Source organism: Drosophila biarmipes, unplaced genomic scaffold (assembly GCF_025231255.1).
Source record: "Drosophila biarmipes strain raj3 unplaced genomic scaffold, RU_DBia_V1.1 ptg000009l, whole genome shotgun sequence".
NCBI lineage: Eukaryota > Metazoa > Arthropoda > Insecta > Diptera > Drosophilidae > Drosophila > Drosophila biarmipes.
Window position 1 is genome coordinate 79,007 of NW_026114530.1, and position 20,200 is coordinate 99,206.

Below are 20,200 nucleotides of genomic sequence, written 5' to 3' on the forward strand. Positions count from 1 at the left end.
TGAACTATATGTTTTTTTTGTCATTAACTAGTATAACATTATTTCTATCTCCTATTTTTGTTACTTTATAAGCCCAGTATATTCATATTCTAACTTATAACCTGTTTCGTTTCTTTATAATACTTTATCTCCTACTGATATATCTATAATGTTTACTTTTTGATCATATAGTACCTTATTTATATTCTTATGCTCGTCTATCATTATCCAAGCTCTTTTATATGCTTCTTCTAATCTATATTTACTTTCTTTAGCATTATCATGTATATTATACATTAGACCGTACTTCAGTATTAAAGATTCAAATATTGTTTCTGCAACAGTATTAGCATTTTTATTTGGAACAGGTATGGCAACTAAATACTTAGTTAAGTCACATATTAAAGTGACTGCATACTCGTTGCTATTTTCGAATTTTGGTAGACTAATAGTGTCCACTATCACTCTGTTGGATGTGTATGTTGTTGTTAGTGCGGTCTTACTATGTTTGGTTATTTCAGTTTTCTGGCATTATTGACATTTTCGTATTTACTCAGTGATGTCACGAACCATATTCTTCCAAAAATAATGGCTTTTGATTTTTGCTAAAGTTGTATGGGATCGTCATGAAAGTTAGACGTTAGATGGCTTCCTTATCTTTTTGTTTATCTATTAGGGTCACCGGGTTGAGTAGCGCTACTCTTAATGTTTGCAATATTTTATTGCCCATTAATTTTAAATTATCTATTGTAGTATATTCAAAGATATTTTCCCACGGCGCCACTTTGAGTTGACTGATTTTATGTATACCGACTTGCAGTTCAAGCTTTTGGAAAAGAAAGAATTGGGATTGATCATTGAGAAGAGGTATATTTTTAATATACTCAATGGTCTGTTTTTATTATGAAATGTTTTCCATATATATGGTCTAAAATGTAATATTGCCCAGTGTATTGCAGATAGTTCCTCAGTAATACACTTATTACTTTCTCCCTTTGCGAATGATCTACATGCATAAGCAATGGGAAGTTGGAGTCCATCTTGGTTTTGAGTTAAAACCGCTCCACATGCTTGTTTGCTTGCATCCGTAATTATACAGATTCTTTATCGGGGTATTGTAACAGTGTTGGTTCCAGTAGTTTGTTTTTTAAATATTGGAATGCGTCTTGGCAGTCAACTGTTCATTGAAAGGGAACATTCTTTTTGCACAATCTTGTTATAAGCCGGGAATATTCGGCAAAGTTTTCAATGAATCGTCTATAATAATTGCAAAAAGCTACAAAACGTCTAGCGCTGTCTGCATTGTGCGGCACTGAGCTATTCATAATGGCATCATATTTCTTGTCATCTAGAAGTATTTCTTCATCTGTGCATTTATGACCAAGAAAAGTCACCTCATGCATAAAAAAACAAACATTTTTCTGGATGTAACTTTAGGTTGTATTCCCTGCATTTGTTGTGAAGTTTCTAATCCAGATAATGCAATAGTCATCATCCTCTGAAATTAATTAGTCCCTATTTTTAAACCAAAAGGTAATCGAGTGAAACGGTACGAGCCATTGCTCGTTGAAAATGACGTTATATCTCGTGAACTTTTTTCGAGTTCAATTTGGAGGAATCTCGACATAAGGTCAAGACACGAAAAATATTGTGCTCGCTCTTGTTGATCTAAAATGGGATCAATTCTATCAAATTTAGCGGACAATAATTTCTTGTTTATTTGACGATATTCAATCACCAATCGCTATTTCTTTGAATCTGAAGCGGGAGATGATTTTTTGGAGACAAGTAATACTGGGCTATTATATTCAGATACAGAAGGTTCGACAATTCCGTCGGTGATCAATTTGCCGATTTTTTCCGAATTGCCTCTGTATCTCGTTCACCTGACCGTGGCTAATTTTTGAAGTATACTATTTTATCATCCATTAATCTCAGTTTCTGTTTGTATAAATTATTTGTACTGATTGGTTCTGTTTCCAATCCGAATGTAACATAGTATTTGATGCATAAGCTGGAGAGCTGTGACTTAAATTGTGAAGGAAAGTTCTTTGATAGTTCAGATAATACAGACATTTCTCTATATTCACTAATAGTTCTGAATACTTCGTAGTTCAAAAGTGATTCATATGCCAAGCTACTTGTACTGACTACTGGATCTTTATTTGTAGTATTAAGAAATCATATGAACGCATTTTTTGTTGTTGCTATTGTACTAGTTACGTAAATACCATTTTTAATTTCTTTGCTTGGAATCAATACACTGTCTTCTTTTTCTTATAACTTGGGATCTTGCTGGCAGAAGTATTGAGTTGTTGCCAGAACTGTATGTTATTGGCACAGAAACTGGAAATTTAAAGTTATCGGGTCTGATTATAAGCAAATCTTCAGATGGCATAAAGTCTAATTAACAATTGTAGTTCTTTATGAAATCGATTCCTAAACGAAGTGAAAGTCATGTTGGACTATCTCAATAGAGGTTAGCCCTTTTTATTTTGTAACCTCCAGACTTATTCCTTTTATATCTATTATATAGTTAAGGTTTATGTCATGATAGATATCAGAATTTTCTTTGATTATTGAAATGTCTATACCCGTGTCTACTAAAAACATCAGTTTTCTTCCTGTGGATACGTTAGTAAAAGTAACAAATATATTATAACTGAGATTACTTGCATAAACCATTACATTTTCTACTGTTGGGTACTTAAAGGGTCTTGAGAGTTTCCCGATGTATTTTGGGCTACTCTCACATGGTTATTGGTGTATTGTTATTGTGGCCTCGATTTGAGTTACCATGTCCTCGATTGTTTCCTCTGTATTGACCTCTTCCATTATTATTATGTTGTAGTTTTTGTAATTATTATTACAACCATAAAAGCTACCTCTGAAATTTCCACGTCCGCGGTTTCCACTACGCTGAGGATAATTTTTATAATAAAGGGGAGTATTTGGTTGTCCAGTTGCTTCCGTGCAACTATTTACAAACCTTGGATATGGCATGATTCATGGTGTTGAAGGTGCCAGCCTGCATGATAAGTTTTACCTTATCAATTGCGGAATTCTTTGTCATTGCCTTAACTGCAGAATGTGTAGAATAACTTCTGGCTAACTCTTGTACCTCTGATGTGTATTGGTTAGCAGTTTTGTTTTGTTGCTGTAGATTCATTAGTTTGGCTGATATTACTTCTACAGTTTCGCCTTTGACATTGCTTTTTAGTCCGGAAATGACGTCTGATATAGTTTTTTCATTTCCGACTAGCTTTGTGGAGCCACCTTTTAGCTTTGTTTTTATTATCGAAATAGCTAATTGTTCGTGGTCGCCTTTTATTGATTCTATAATTTCCAATGCATCGAGAAAACTTGCTAAGTTTTCTGTTTTACCATGAAATACTGGTATAAGCTTTGATGCAGTGTTGATTACATCAATATTTGACTGTGCCATTGTAATACATTTTTCTTTAACTGTGCTTGAGCTAGTGTCTGAATCTGTAGAATTGTCCAAATCAGACATTAAATAGCTGGGATAATGAGATTATTTATTTTTTCCTCTTCAAACTCATTTTGGTTTATAATAATAATTTTTATTCTGTTTCTTCACTAGTCTCAATTATTAGTGAAGTATTAAGAATATTAGGTATTGATGTATCGAGCTTGCACTTTTCTCTAATAGTTATCAAATTGAAAAACTTTGATACTAGAGACCAATGATCTTGATTAAACTTATCTCTGTGTTCATATATTAGCATTCGTGCTTCATTAAAACATTTAACTAATATTTCTACGTGTTTTCTAACAGTGGTTTTCTGTATCGGTCAATTCTGGGTTAATAAATTATGCGATTAGTCAAATTCTGCTTTAATGTTTGATAATTCATTCCATTCCATTATGTTATGGATATGAATTATTTCTTAGATACCATCATAACAATTGCTCTACGTAAGATTGGATGCTGGGATGCTTTGGGTTGCAGTGCAGTGAAAAAATGGTGAGGCATGACAGTTAAATGTTTCTATATAAAGGATTTCTAACTCGTAAATACTTAAGAGGTTTTAGATATTAATTGTTGAACTCTTCTACTGAAGTTTGGGGCTCTTTTGGTTATTTTGCTTATGTCTCTTTGTGTATCCATACTTGAATATACATATATATGTATACATATATTGTTTTATATTTTAAATTTTTGAATATACATATATATATATATATATTGATTTATATTTTATATTGTTGAATATACGTAAATATATATTGTTTTAGATTTACTTTATTTTACTTCATTTCCTAGTTGTTGCTTATTTAATAAAATTTAGTTATATTTTTACATCATTAATATTTATTGTTTGTGCGCTTTGTTCTCCTTTTTTTAGTGCACTGACTTAGCGTCTACTATACCCATTATTGTTTTGTTAAAATTTTAATTGTAATTATCACTTATTTCTTCACTGAATTTTCTTATCGAATTACTCCTCATCTATTCTTTAAGGGCCTGTATTATATATCTTTCTTTTGTTTTCTTTTACATATATCCTACCTATAGTTTTGCATAGCTTTACAGGCTACACTACTAAACAAGCGGAAATTGTGTTGATCTGCTGCTGATGTCCGGGGCATTTGGCTTAGGCAGGGCCAGTGCCGATCTAAGCACTGGTCTTCGGCTTCATGCAAGTTAAATGACACATTACTTAGGGGCCCTTGCCCAATTTATAAATAACTTTGGGACAAGAGCTTTGTTCTATTCTTTAAACAAAACCTCCAATCGATTCCCACCAAATCAGTTTCACACTCTCCGCTTCAAACGGATTCTGTAAACATCCAAGCCGATATTGTAAAGACCAAAGCCATAAAAATAGATCCCCAACTCCGATTACGTAAACATCGATTTCCGGCAGAATTTCAATTCTTCAAAATTTCAAATTTAATTGACAAATTTTATCATCCTATTTTTCCACTCTCTTGGATGATTCTCTTCATCGGATTTTTGAGATAAATCGAGGTTTGATTATGGATTATTGAACCAAAGTCAGGCAGTCCGTTTTGGAATTCGAATTGATCGGTCGACAATTTGAATATCGCGAGCAGTGATTTAAGTTCGGTACTAATAAAAATTGTGTAAACTAGTAAATAAGAATTAACAATAAAAAAAATATTATTTTTTTTTAAATTCACTAAGCAAGAATTTAATTGACGGGCTACGTGGGGCGGTGCTATTTGAAAAAATTCCTTAAATAAGTTTTAAAACAAAACAGTTTTTGAAAACAAAAAGAAATTCGCGCCGCTCAAAAACCTAACCGATGACATAATAAAAAGTGTTTGCATCGTGAAAATAGCTAAAGGAGGAAAACAATAAATGCAATAGTCCCCCTTTGTTTACAACAATCCTTTAATTAGTGACCGAAACAAAAAACACACTGCTCAAAAACAATATTACTCTAAAAAACAAATATTAAACAAAAATACAGAAAAAAACAAGAAAGGAAGTTAACTTCGGCAGGCCGAAGTATGTACACCCTTGCAGTTATAAAAAATAATCAACAATTTTATTAAATTGAATTCAAAATTCTTAAAAATAAAAAAAAGTATATTCCCAATATTATAAGATAATATGCCAAATAGCCCCAAAGCTATTATTTGTTTCATATTATTTCCCACCAATTATCCGATCGTTCCTATGACAGCTATATGATCCGTCCGATTTTAACAAAATTTAATTCGAAATTCAGAACTAATTAAAATATGTTATTTTCAAGCAAAAAAAAACACAAAAAATATAATTTTTATTTCATGTCTGCCTACTAATTTTCGTTCCTGTGGCAGCTATATGATATAGTCGTCCGATTTTGATAAAATTTAATTCGAAATTGAAAGCCAAATAAAAAATGTTATTTCCAAGCGTAGGAGGTTATAAGTTAAAAAACATCAAAGATATAATTTTTTAATATAATTTTAGCACTAAATTTACGATTGTTCCTATGGAAGCTATATGATATAGTCGTCTGATTTTGATAAAATTTAATTCGAAATTCAAAACTAATTTAAAAATGTTATATCCAAGCTAAGAAAAGTATATGTTAAAAGACATATAATATAATTTTTTTTAAAATTTTTTTCCCGATAGTTACTATGGGAGCTATAAGATATAGTTATCCGATATATAAAGTAGTGACGCTGATCAAAAATATATAGTTTATGGGGTCGGAAACTGAAACCTTTATACCCTCTGCAAGGGTATAAAAACAGATATTTAAGATTCAAACGGATTAAGAAAAAAAAAAATAATTAAAAATCAAATACAAATTCAAAAAAACAAGGAAGAGCCGAAATAAATTGAAGGAAGAGCTGAGGGCCATCCCTCGCTATAAGAAGACCCCAAACAGGATCATCAGGCAAAAAGAAGACATCCTATATCCAAGGAAACTAAGAAGAACAATTAGTGATATATAAGAATTATATATATAAGTTATATTAGTTCAAAAAATTTTAAATAAAAACAAAGTGAAAGAGTTAATCAACGACATTGAAAAAATTCTAGCCATGACTCCACCCACACCTGCAGTGGCTTCTAGCAGCCAGATGGTTTATGTAAGCGATTTAATAGCACAAATAGTTAATAATGAATTGAGTCCTTTGAGAAATGAAATCACGAGTTTAAGACATACTTAAATCACAACATAAAGAAGGTTGAGGAATTCAAGGTGGAAGCTGTTGATCCAAACGTAAGGTGTGATACTTTTTATGAAATCATTAAGTCGGTTCGAGAATATAAAGGCGAAAAAGATAGGTATGTTAGCTGGAGAGAATCGGCGGAAATAGCAATGGGACAACAGAAAAGGGGGAAGTGAAAAATCCTTTTCGGCACTATCCAGTCTTCGAAATAAAATTACAGGCATTGCCAATGATGCTTTAACTCATAATGGAACCGTATTGAATTTTGAGGCCATAGTGGCAAGACTAGATTTTGTTTTTAGTGATAAGCGACCTATACATATTTTAGAACAGATCTCAAGTGTATTAAGTCAGGGGAAATTATTGATTATGGAATTTTATAATTTGGTAAATAAAAAATTAACTCTTTTGATTAACAAAACCATTATGACACATGGGAGGAATAAGCCAATTACATCTGAACTTAATGAAAAACATAGAAATACAGCACTACGAGTGTTCATAACTGGCCTTAACGGCCATATCTCAGATGTAATATTTTCAATGAATCCACCCTATTTACCGAACGCAATGGTAATAGTACAAGAACTTGATAGCAACAATTTTACGTCCCAATTCGCAAACAATTTTATACCATCACAACGCAAGACTAATGAGTCAAACTTATATTGGCAACAAAACTCAAATAACAAACCCAGACAATATAATAATAATAATAATAATCAAAAAAATATATATAAATATAAGATTTAATCAAAATAGAAACAATACCTGGAATCAAGGAATATTTAATAATGACCAACAAAATCAGTGGAACTCTTTTAGACAACAATGTAAGCCAGAGCCAATGGATGTTGATAAATCAATCCAGATGCCAAAAAGACCCCATAACAGTAATAATCAGGGATATAATAATAAACAAAATAAATGAAATCGAACTAAGAGAATCGAAATACAAAACACACAACAGCAGCAACCTCAAAATAAAAGAGTACAAACAGGAACTGTTAACCAACCGGCTAACAAGACTATGAGGTTGAACAACATTGAACAGGACCATTTTTAAGGGCAAACTCAGGAGTAGGCCTACCCTACATAATAAGACAGGATAATAAAATAAATAAAAAATTAAAGATATTAATTGATACAGGGGCAACTTCTTGTTATATTAAAACAGGAATTTATAAAAACAAAAATGAACTACCAATATATAAGAGAGTATCCACAGTGAATGGACATTCAATAATTATATTTTATCATACGATAACTATTTTCGATACGCGGAATAGTTTTTATGAAATACAACTTATTGAAAAAATCGGAGCTGTAATTGATACAGCAAAAGGGGTAATAAAGTATAATGGAAAGGAAGAACAATTAAATAACGAAAGCGGTAATATTTTTTAACTAACATTCTTTGACAGAAGAAAACACCATTCTTCCGTTAAAAGAATTCATAATAAAAAAAATACTTTAATCAAAAGCCTCATTTGAAGAGGGAAATCAAAGTGAATTAAGTTTGAATTATCCGACAAAAATAAAAGTTTGTGATACAAAAATCCTGAACGCGCCGTCGAAGAAGTTTCCGACAACCAAAAAATTAACAATATACAGAATTCATTCTCATATCAAAGAAAAAAAATATTAAATATTATTATTGAAAAATATTAAAAAATAAATGTACAGATTCCTTTTAGGACTGACATACGCGGTGAAATAAATACCGAAAACGATAAGGCTTTTTATAGTAAGCAATACCCTTATGCTCTATCAGCTTGAGATTTTGTTAATTCTGAAATCGCCAGAATGCTTAAAGAAGAAATTATAAGGCCAACAGTAGCCCTTATAATTCACCAGTATTAGTCGTACCAAAAAAGGGGTTTAACGAAGATGGAAATCCCAAACTCCCAAACTTAGACTAGTAATAGATTATAAGAAACTTAACGAAAACATCATACCGGATATCCATATGCAGAATCCTTCCGTAATTTAATGCCCTTTGGGTTAACAAACGCCTCTAGAATATTTCAAAGAGCAATGGATCATATTTTGAGAGAACAAGTTGGACAAACGTGTCATGTCTATATGGATGACATTATTATTTTCTCAAAAACAATTGAACAGCATTATAAAGATTTAATTGTTATAATTAACATTTTGCTGAGCGCAAACATGAAAATTTTGATTGAAAAATCAATGTTCTTCAAATTGGAAACAAACTTTCTCGGTTACGTTGTTTGGCGCAATGTGGTCAAAACTAATCCCGAAAAAATTTCCACAATCGTGAAATATCCAATCCCTAACAATATTCGAGAGCTAAGAAGCTTCCTAGGCCTTACTGGATACCACAGAAAATTTATTTAAAATAACGCCAAAATTGCAAAACCATTAACGAAATATTTGGAATGCCAAAATGGCAAAGTATCAAAAAAGGCATCCCGAAAAACTTCTATACAGTTGGATGAGCCAGCTGTAAGAGCTTTCAACGAGCACAAAAATAAATTAATGGCACAAGTAGAGTTAGTTCAACCCAATTACAATAAAAAATTTACTTTAACCACCGATGCGTCAGATTTGGCTATTTGTGCGGTTCTTTCTCAGGAAGGAAAACCAATTACTTTTATATTAAAAACTCTCACAAAAACTGAACAGTTATGCTACTAATAAGAAGGAACTTTTAGCTATAGCTTGTGGTTTTAAAAATTTACGAAATTATTTATATGGAGTTAACAACCCCTTTCATTTTCAATTTCTCAAAAGAACTCTAATATCGAAATGAAAAGATTGTATGCTTTTATTGAAAGTTATTATTTATAAGCCAGGAGCAACAAATGTTGATGCATATGCATTATCTAGGATACAAATTAATAACTTAACAGATAGTATCGAGTCGGTCTCAGATCAAAACACTCAGCACTCAGCAGAGAGTAGTTTTGAGAATGTTATACAAGAAACCCGAAAACCCTTAAACCAGTTTAAGCAACAATTGCTAATAGCAACGGGGAGGTATACAATATATGAGTCGATTAACGTGTTCTGAAATACTAGACATATAATATAATTTTATAGCTCTCTTAAAGGAATACATTCCACCTAATATAACAATTGGAATTCATTGTAGCTTAGAAGACCTTTATATAATTCAAAAACCACTTAAGGATAATTTATAAATACATTTTTGTTTACTATAATATTTGTCCAATACGTAGAAAACGGTGAAGACAGATCGCTTATAATGACAGAAACGCATTGTCGAGCACACAGAGGGCTTAATGAAAATTATAATAAAATTAACCGGCTATATTATTGCCCCAACTTATATCACGAACCAAAGAAGTTAAGAATTACACAACCTGCAATCAGAACAAATATAACAGACATCCAGTGCAAATTCCTATCGGTCAAGCACCTATTCCGGATAGAGAAGGTGAAAGTTTGCATATTGATATTTATTACGTCCAAAATCTTATATTCATCACTTGTATAGATTCATATTCAAAATTTTTAGTCGTAAAAGAAATCCCAAATAAATTAAGTATAGAAAACTAAGTTTCAGAGATTCTACAACATTTCACGTTATCCAAAACCTTGATGATAGATAACGAACCAAGTTTTTCTTCATCCCAATTTAAATATCAAACGATTTAAAATGTATTAAAATACTTATTTCCGAAATTATACCCACTAGGTCAAAAAGAGGCAATAATGAATTGGGTACAATCTGGAAATGGATAGCACGAACACCAGATCATGATGATTTCATAACAGTTCAAAATAAAATTGATGATTTGATAAAAACAATAATTTATCAATTCGTTATTAATTCCAAAATATTTAAAGAATTAAACCCTATCTGACAACTTTAAAACCGCCTTTAAAGATCAAGAAATTCCACTCAGAAAATACCACCTTCGTTTGCCGACTTACGATCTTATGAATTTAATGGACACAATTATATTAGTACTCATAGAAAGTTTTAGTCCAAAAGTCATTTATAAGCCAGGTACAACTAATGTAGTTGCAGATGCCTCATCAAGAATTTAGATAAATAATATTACCAACAGCGATATAGAACAAACAGACCAGTCGGTCTCAGATCAAAACACTCAGCATTCATCAGAGAGCAGTTTTGAGAATGTTATACAAGAAACCCGAAAACCCTTAAAACAGTTTAAGCAACAATTGCTAATAGCAACGGGGAGGTATACAATGCATGCGTTGATTAACGTGTTCGGAAATACTAGACATATAATAAAAGAATACATTCCACCTAATATAACAATTGAAATTCACTGTAGCTTAGAATACCTTTATTTAATTCAAAAACCACTTAAGGATAATTTTATAAATAAATTTTTATTTACTAGAATATTTGTCCAAAACGTAGAAAACTCTGAAGACAGTTCGCTTATAATAACAGAAACGCATTGTCAAGCACACAGATTGCTTGATGAAAATTATAAACAAATTATCCGGTTATATTATTGGCCTAACTTATGTCAAAAACTAAAGGAGTTTAAGAATTGCACAATCTGCAATCAGAACAAATATAACAGACATCCAGTGCAAATTCCTATCGGTCAAGCACCTATTCCGGATAGAGAAGGTGAAAGTTTGCATATTGACATTTATTACGCCCAAAATCTTATATTCATCGCTTGTATAGATTCATATTCAAAATTTTTATTTTATGCAGATCCTCGACATAGTACTTCCAACGGACAAATTGAAAGGGCACACTCTACTTTAACAGAAATTGCACGTTGCATTAAAGATGAACTCAACTTAGTTGAATATTCCGAAATACAACTTATCAAATCACACTATAACCAATCAATGACCGTATGATATATTATTTATTAAAATCGAACACCTTAAAATTTCCCAATTTTTAAAGCAAGCATAGGATAAAATGTTACATTTTCATAATAAAGACAGAAAAGAAAAGGACTATCACGCAGGAGAAGTAATTTACGAAAAGAAACACGGGGAAAGAAATAAGCTTAACTCTAGATATAAAAAACAAGTAGTTAAGGAAAATCATCCTAAAAATGTTATTATTAATAACAGAAACCGTACAAATCATGAATATAATATTAAATTTAAAAAAATTGACTTATCTTAATTCCAGATAATTAAATCAATAATGTACTTAATATTGCTGGTAGCTACAACCAAATCCAAAATTATGGATTACACAATTATGGATTACATGATTTCTTTTTTTACAAGGATACCAAAGAAGTCCTCAATTATCAATTATACGCGGATTTATTTCATACAACTAATTTAAGTTTTTATAAAGATATTACTCTTGAAACAGAATTTTTAAACAGCCATAAAGTTCAGAACTCACAATGGGAAAAAACGATTTAAAAATTATTAAAATACTTAATTTTCAAATGATACCCACTAGGTCAAAAAGAGACATAAATGAATTAGGCTCAATCTGGAAATGGATAGTAGGAACACCAGATCATGATGCTTTCATAACAGTTCAAAATAAAATTGATGATTTGATAAAAAACAATAACGATCAATTCGTTATTAATTCCAAAATATTTAAAGAAATAAAAACTCTATCTGACAAATTTAAAACCGCCTTCAAAGATCACTCAGAAAATACCGCCTTACTGACTTACGATCTTATGAATTTAATGGACACAATTACATTAGCAAAATAGATGATTTCAACACAAAAATTCTAAACAATGATGACATACAGAAAATTTATAAACATGAACAAAAACCTGTTATTATTACTGATCTATTGGATATATCACAATTTAAAATCGCTTTGCACCAAGATAGTATTATCATATATATTAAATACCCGATAATTATTGATCGTTGTGAAGTTTACAACTCAAGATCCATTTCGCACAGTGATGGAAAATTGTTAATCAATAATCATGTCGCAATATGTTAAAATAAGTTTTATGTAATGTCTAATTTTAAGACGGAATTATTAAACAACTATTGCATATTAAACCCAGAAGATTCTTGTTTTACTATATTACTAAATGGAGAATATTTTTTATGTAATAAAATAAGAGAAAAAAATAAAAATGTAGATGTAATTCAAGAAGGAGCCATTTTTATAAACGGAGTTAATACAGTTAATGACATTCATTTATATGGGTCATATTTAATAACCTTTAATGGCACCAAAAAAATTAATAATAAATACTTCACTAATGTAGACAATAAGATATTGGAATACATCACTGAACGAAAATGTACTGACGTATTAATTTCCGAATATATTATATCAAATGATTCGGAACTCTCATTCGATAATATTAACGTATTAAGTCCTTTTATTCAAATTAAGCAAACTTAAAAACCAATTACATTATTCTTGATCATAATCGCATTTTTATATTTAATTACCATAGTTTTAATTAAATACAGAAAATTCTAAATATTTAAGCCACGGCAAATTCAGATTGAAATACAACCAGAAACTAATATCCCCAACAATGAGAATACTATAGAGGAAAATATCATTGTCGAATTGACTAATCAGCTACATTCGTTATATACATCAGTTCCAATGAATCGGGACGATTCAATTTAGAATGGGGGGAGATATATGACACATTACTTAGGGGCCCTTGCCCAATTTATAAACAACTTTGAGCCAAGAGCTTTATTCCATTTTTTAAACAAAGCCTCCAATCGATTCCCACCCAGATCAGTTTCACACTCTCCGCTTCAAACGGATTCTGTAAACATCCAAGCCGAAATGGTAAACACCAGAGCCCCAAAAAGGGAGCCCTAAGTCCGCTAACGTAAACATCGATTTCCCGCAGAATTTTAATTCTGCAAAATTTAAATTTCATGTTTAATTGACAAATTTCATCATCCTATATTTCGACTCTTTTGGATGTATCTCTTAATCAGATTTTTGAGATAAATCTCTTAAGCCGAGGTTTGATTATGGATTATTGAACCAAAGTCAGGCAGTCCATTTTTGAATCCGAATTGATCGGTCGACAATTTGAATATCGCGAGCAGTGAAAATTAAGTTCGGTACTAATAAAAATTGTGTAAACTAGTGAATAAGAATTAACATAAAAAAAAGTATATTTTTTTAAAAAATGCACTAACCAAGAAGTATATTTGCATGCCGCAGAATAGAGAGGTGCGGGGCAGTTGGTCGGGCAGTCTTCTGGTCGTTTCGGCAGTGGCTTGTGAGTATTTGATTTTGTTTTGAGTTTTTGATTTATAATCTTTATTTTTTTGTGCTGAGTGAGTTGTAACTTGTGGAACTATATTTTTTAACTATAGGTTTTCTTTTAAAATTAAATTAACTTGACCATCGGTTGTGTTTGCTTTAATCGTCTTTATTCGAATGAATCTTGGTTCTCTTAGCCTAAGGCTTGTTAACTGTCGGCGCAGCGGCAGAGCAGGCGTTTTATATATTTTATATATAAGTAAAGTAACTATATGTAAAATGGGCAGAGAGTGTGAGTAATGCATGCACTATACACTTTGGCTTACAAAGTGTTGCCGCTCAATATTTATGTTATGTGAAAAGCACACATATTGTCATACATTACGAAATATTTAAATATTAAAAACATAACTTCAACTGCACACCACCACCAGACTATAGGTACCGTGGAGCGAAGCCACAAAACACTCAATGAGTTCATTCGTTCATACATCTCAGTTGACAAAACAGATTGGGATGTTTGGCTGCGATACTTCGATTATTGTTTTAAACAACCCCATTTATATCACATGAATATTGTTCATATGAGCTAGTTTTTGGTAAAATTTAAAATATACCAAAACATTATATTAGCATAGATAAAATAAAACCCCTATATAATATAGAAGATTATGCTAAGGAATCCAAATTTAGATTAGAGCAGGCCTTTAAGAGAGCTAGAATCTCATAAGGTAAAACGGAAAATTAGTTACCACAAAACTAGTTTAGGTTTCGATTTTAAAATAGGAGATCAGGTTTTATTAAAAAATGAAACGGGACATAAGTTAGATTTGAAATATACAGGTCCTTATAAGGTAGAACAAATAGGAGATAGAGATAACATAACTGTATAAAATAATACAAATAAAAAACAAATAGTACATAAAGATAGATTAAAACTCTTTATTTCTTAATCCACTTTTATTTCATAAATATATCACGTATGGCCATACAAAATATATGACTTGTAGGACTCGGCTTAGCTCGAGTGACTGCCTCGAGGATCTCGCCTGGTTCACGGCTGCTCTTCGTCTTCTTGCGGTGCGTGATACCGTGGCCCCTGCGAACGACGACCTCTCCTGTAATCTCGAGGCTCGTTGTGTTCGTCGCTTTCACTCGCGTTGCTGGAATCGTCCTCGCCGTCGTGACTCGCCGAGTGTAGGGCTCCACATGCCCTCAAACCAATACCTACCTCGTCGAAAGACTCAGCGCCGTCGTGTCCGTCTTCTTCATCTTGGCCATCGTTGGTAATCCGATAACTCGATGACTTTTTCTATCTGAAAGCGGAGACTAAACTTATAGATAAGAGACCCTTATTGCTCAAGCTCCCTAACCTCTACTTAGAATTCTTAGATAATAACATTGTGTGTGTTAGTACAATTTAGCACAGAAATTATCGTGTGAACCTTTACCCTTAACTTCTTAACCTCTCGTGTCGCCTCCCAGGGGAGTCTCATCATCTACTTCTGCGGCTGCATCCCGAAGTCCTCAGAGTAATAGGGCTATAGCTGGCTGATGTTGATGTCCCCTGGGCGTCTCAACAGAACAAGGTTAGGGGAATGCCTTCTGAACTTGGGCGTCGGTAGCTTTCCGTAATGGGATCAACTCCACCCATTTGGAAAATATGTCATAAAATAGGACGACCTTGGTGTTTCCGTGTTTCGACCGCGGTAGCGTGCCGACAAATTCTGCGCATTAAACGTCAGACAGTTCGCTTGTTACGCGGGTTAAAATTTTGCCCGCCGCTTTCGTCTGGGTGGTTTTAAATTTCTGGCACGACATGACGGGCCAGAAATATCTCTAAGGACGCCAGATATCCAGCCGTGGGCGCGTCGTGTCATTCTTGGAGGACTCGAACTACTTGAACTAGGGGTGCGCAGTTTCCACGGGAAGTAGTCCTCGTCCTCAGCTCTGCGTCCCAAATTCCGGTAAATTTTGTACATTTTCCATCATGTAGTCTGAGAACTTCTCGGAGTATTCTCTTATTTTAACTTGCATACCTTGGATCCATTTACATTTTCGGGTCGTGGGATCTTGGTAAGCCTCTCTCCTCTCCAACATAACAAGAATAAATATTTAAAGTGCCTCTAAAAATAATATTAGAGCTTAAAGTTCGTCAGTCGTCAGTCCACACTGCCCAAAAAGCTCAGCAAAACGATCGATCTGTGTTTCGGCCATATTCCCTCCCCTTCACACATTCGTGTGCCAATGGGTCGTCGTATTGTTAAGGTTGGCCGTCGAAAGCTATGTCATTGTTCTATGATATAAAGTATGGTTAAAGTTGGTTAAAGCATATCTAATAATTCAACTTGACAATTAGTTTTATAAGCGGAGAGTATCGAATGTACCACCGGTGAGGTGCGCACATCAGCAGACGCTGACCATTCACGACTACAAACCTCGCAGAGGGCTCTTGCAATTGTACATACAACTACAAGGCTGATATTCGCCGCTGAAATATTAATAACAGTCAATAAAAAAACTGTTTGGACTGCACGAATATTTATATTTGTATGCTTTAAGAAAGGAAAAGGGTTCCGACAAACTTACCACCTTTTAAACCCTGCGCGATGAGATTTCGACGCTCCGGATCCTGGGATTTGCAAAATATTATATTGGATATATATGTAAATATACGTGCACTAAAAGACTGCTGCTCTTAAGAATAACAGTTCACTTAAATACAAATATATATATATATATACATATATATATATGCCCTTGAGGAGGGCACCAATAGATTTTCATGTGTCGGACCATCGCCGCCAATCAAGAAAAGAGGGAATATCAACCTCAAGAACGACATTGACATACTGGGATGTATATACATAGATATATATATATATATATAATAATTCCCCCTTTTCTTGATTGGCGGCGATGGTCCGACACATGAAAATCTATTGGTGCCCTCCTCAAGGGCTGCTGGATCCTGGTAGCTGATCCTGGAGGAGAAAACTCCGTAGATGACTGGTGCCCTCCTCAAGGGCTGCTGGATCCTGGTAGCTGATCCTGGAGGAGAAAACTCCGTAGATGACTGCCCCTGGAAAGGTCGCCTTTCCTCGGAGCTGGTTTCTCTTTTTCTAATTGCTTAAGATCTTTTATACCCTAGTAGAGCTTTTACTTAGCTGCCAGTTTGAAGCGGATAAACTATGTGTTCCCGCCTAGGGTTACTATATCTCGGTACCCAATATCTTTGGAGTCGACGGCCGGCTGTTGCACTTTGTCAGCTACCGGGGTATAGTTACCAGTAGATCGATCGTGGCCGTTGTTTTAACCACGCGACACCAGTAATTTGCCGAATTGCACTTTATTTTGACACTATTAGATTCATCGTTAAATCTATTTTTATGGATGGCGTACGTAACAACTGTTGCAACTCCAGCGCCCATCTTGCTACCCAACCGGAGGGGTTTTAGATGGAGTTCAACCATGTGAGAGCTAAGTGGTCGGTAACCACTTCGAACCGATACCCTTCTAAGTAGGACCGCATTTTCAATATGTTGGCCAGACACTCTTTTTCCGTTTTCAGTTTGCAACGCAAACGTCTTGAAACGTCGAAGTCGGAACATCCTACGACGGGGCGGTGGTTAACCTTCTTTTCACCTCTTCTAGCGCGTTCTGTTGCTTGGGACCCCATGCTCACTTCCGGCCTTTCTTCCACAGAGCATTCATTGGTGACTTCTCCGCACTGAATCTGTGTTCCCATCGCCGCCAAGAAGTCAATACCTTATAACACGTGATCCAACATGGTTGGCATCTCCAAGAATGACATCCACACCGCGTGTCAGATAATTTCACGCGACTACGCCACTGCCAGGCTTGACCGATCAACTAACGCTATTGTAGTGATGATCTCTTGCATCTCCTCAGGTCTTGATACCATACGAACGTACCCTTCGCTCGCAATGCTCCTCGACGCTCTCGGTTATCCTTAATGATAGGTTTCTTGATGTCGGACTGCTACTTCGCTCGTCTGCACTGCTCCCCCCGGGTTATCTCGGCGACAACAATCGACAGTAAATATATTCATACGACCACAGTCCCAACAAAAGTTCAGGCGTGCATTAGTACAACACCGTCTAAAGTGGCCGACTTCTCCATAACTGCTACAAGCTCGCTGTACGTCGATGTTCGATAGGGGCTGTCTGAACATAAGCAAGTGAGAGGATCTTCCGTCTCACCGTAGGAGTAAGTAGGACTCGAAGGGATCTACCACATCTCGGTAGGGTATCAGGGGAAGGAATTAAGCAGGAGAAAGCAAGGGTCTCCCGCCTGCGCAGGTAAGTTAGTGGATGAAATTCATAAGATCGGGATAACATATATGGTTTTTTTTGCCGGCGTGCGCGACCTTTCGCCTCGAGGTACCAGAGCAGGAAGAGCAGCCCCCGGAAACCGTCATGTGGCCCTCTCATCCTTTTGACCATGACTACATTTTCTATTATTTTCCCTTTTGGTTGCAAAGTTTACTTGAATTATATTATTAATTTTTCAAACACTATTGAACAACATTATGCTGTAAACATAATTCATATTTTAAAAAGAAAATATAAAATATTCTCTCCAAAAATCAAACTCGTTACATTGTTTCTCATAATTTAATTAAAGCATATCCTAAAACAATTGCCATAATTCCGAAACGTCCGATTCCACGAGACCTACCGTTTAATAACAGACAATTTGTCCGTAATTAACCAAAAATTGCTAGTCTCTAAAAAATATTAAATATGTTTATTTCTAAATTTTAAATCAAATGGAAAAACTACATTCCAAATCCCGGCTACTCCTATGGGAGCTCTAAGATTTGTTTTTCCGATCCGAAGACTTTTTGGAAAGATTCGTCTAGTTGGCTTTAAAACTGAGAGACTAGTTTGTGTAGAAACGGACGGACAGAGGGACAGACGGACAAAGAGACGTACCCGTCCGGATATGGCTAGATCGATTCGCCTAGTGATGCTGATCAAGAATATATATACTTAAGGGGATCCGAAACGTCTTCTTCAATGAATTGCAAAATCTGAATGAAATAGCCTCCTACACTTGGAAATATGTTTTTTTAATTAATTTAATTAATTTTATCAAAATCGGACGACTTTATCAAAAAGCTGTTATAGGAAGGGTGGGAAAATTGGATGGAAAATATAAGAAAGACTTTTTACATAAAAGGTATTCCTGAATTAGGTTTATCCCAGGCTTTGGGAAAATTTTAACGTTTTATACCCTTGATTTCAGTCAAAAATGATTTCAGTCAAAAATTTGCAACGCAGTGAAAGAGACGTCCGTCCGTCTGTTCACCCGTTTCTACGCAAACTAGTCTCTCAGTTTTAAAGTTATCGGGCCCAAAAGCAGGTAGTATATAAATCGAAACCAGCCGGATCGGACAACTATATTTTATAGCTCCCATAGGAACTATCTGGGAAAAAATTAAAAAAAATTATATCTTCGGCGCTATTGGTCATATAAGCTTCTAAGCTTAGAAATAACATTTTTTATTTGGTTTTGAATTTCGAATTAAATTTTATCTAAATCAGACGACTATATCATATAGCTGCCATAGAAACGATAGAAAAATTTGTCAAAAAATATGAACAAATTATATCGTTGGTGTTTTTTAACATATAACATTGTAATCTTGTAAGTTCTGAATTTCATAGGAACGATCGGAAAAATGGTGGGAAAATAATATAAAACAAATTATACTTTTGGGACTTTTTGACAAATTATCTTATAATATTGGGAATATAATTTTTATATTTTTAAGAATTTCGAACTATTTTCGGACTACTCTAACATATAGATGTCAAAAAAATCGTCTAAAAAAAATGAAATAATTTTTTCCTAATATTAATGAAGTCAGCAACAATCCTTAAAGATGTCACATGGTGTTACGTAAGTTGATTATTTCTTATAACTCCAAGTGTATACAAACTTCGGCTTTCCGAAGTTAACTTCCTTTCTTGTTTAATATTGCCGGAAACGAAGACGTGGTAATAGTATGTAGCATGGAGCAAAATTAAGGGGAGCAAAATCTTAAAAGATTTTGGACTCATATAATCAAGACCTATAGATGTCAAAAAATCTGAAAAATGAAATAATTTCTTTTTTTTAATCAATGAAGTCAGCAACAATTGCACATGATGTTAGTAAGTTGATTATTTCTTATAACTGCAAGCGTATACAAAATTCGGCTTGTCGAACTTAACTTCCTTTTTTGTTTCATATTGCCAGAAATTAACCCGTGGTAATAGGGTGTAGCATGAAGCAAAATTACGGGGAGCAAAAACTTTAAAGATTTTGGACTAATATTATCGAGACCTACAGCACAGTTCTTTCCAT